Genomic DNA, 1,302 nt, shown 5'->3' on the forward strand with positions numbered 1-1,302 from the left:
TAACCTGGCATTTTTCTCCTCCGGCAGACCCACATTTTGGAGAAATGTGGGAAGCTAGCGTTACCGATCAAACATGCAAACTTTCAACGTTATTAAAATGCGGGGACACCAACTACTGTACTACAACATTCGAAGACATCACTTCAATCAACATACAAATATATAAAATGCAAAGCGACATCAATCCAATATCAATATTTTATATAATAATTTCTTTACCTCGGCAATATGTTCAAATAACATTGAACATGCATTCTTTTATGCCTTAGCAAATCCGAGGAGCTACATATAAAACATAAATTTGTATACATAAATAAACACATAAACATATATGCATTAATATGCAACAAGCATACATTATATGTTGCACACATACATGCAACACACATACATTTATATGAGGCACGCATGCATCTATATGCAACACACATACATTTATATGAGGCACGCATGCATCTATATGCAACACGCATACACTCAACTATTAATAAACAAACATATTTATATGTATGCACAAGATAACCTATTGGTTATAAAAATACATTTGGACAATTGCATGTGTGCATTTGAAATAACCCCTTATCGTGCAACATATAAAATATACATATAGACATACACACATGCATATATAATTAGCTACTTAAGATATATTTAAAAATTGTATTTAAGCGATGACAAAATGAAAATAAAACTAGAATGAAATAATTTCTCAATTAGGCTAGACTATCACTTATTTTCCCCCACCAGCGGTAAGAAATATTTGACACAGCTAGTCTTAACACTATTAATATTATGGATTGAAAAATACAATCCAGTAATATACCATGTGCTTAAATTCTTTTAATTGACTAAAAGAATAAGCAACTAATTGAGCATAGTCTTACAACCCTCAACCATATGTAGTCCAAGCAGCACTTTAAAATTAATTAAAGTACATAACAGCATGGACTGCAATATGCGTTCAAAATGTCGATGTTCATGTGTCCTGCAGTTCACACGATGACGCACAGTTAGCTGCGTTCTTCATCGACCCATGAGCCGAGTGATCCACCGCTTAGAGTGATAATTTTTTGTTTATTTTAATTTAATGTCAAGAGTTTTTAATTTATTGAAAGAATAACAATTATATTACATTTCGTTTTCGTATATTATATAAATTATTTTAAAACATCTTTCAATAAATTGTAATTTTCAACCCAAACATTTACAAGTTGCGCATGTCTTAGTCCAACAAAAACAGTAATTCCTTTTTTATTACATTTTATTTAATTTCTATAAATTTTTAAGGAATTATACGTTAAT

The 1,302-nt window shown here is 30.5% G+C and overlaps 1 non-coding gene across 1 annotated transcript; it reads right to left on the bottom strand.

Moving 5' to 3' along the window:
• Positions 1-883: 883 nt before the first annotated feature.
• LOC128923183 (5.8S ribosomal RNA) lies at positions 884-1,062 on the bottom strand. The gene has a single exon (XR_008472218.1). It is a non-coding gene; the product is annotated as a 5.8S ribosomal RNA (ribosomal RNA).
• Between the last annotated feature and the right edge of the window lie 240 nt (positions 1,063-1,302).

This window comes from Zeugodacus cucurbitae, chromosome X (assembly GCF_028554725.1).
Source record: "Zeugodacus cucurbitae isolate PBARC_wt_2022May chromosome X, idZeuCucr1.2, whole genome shotgun sequence".
Lineage (NCBI taxonomy): Eukaryota > Metazoa > Arthropoda > Insecta > Diptera > Tephritidae > Zeugodacus > Zeugodacus cucurbitae.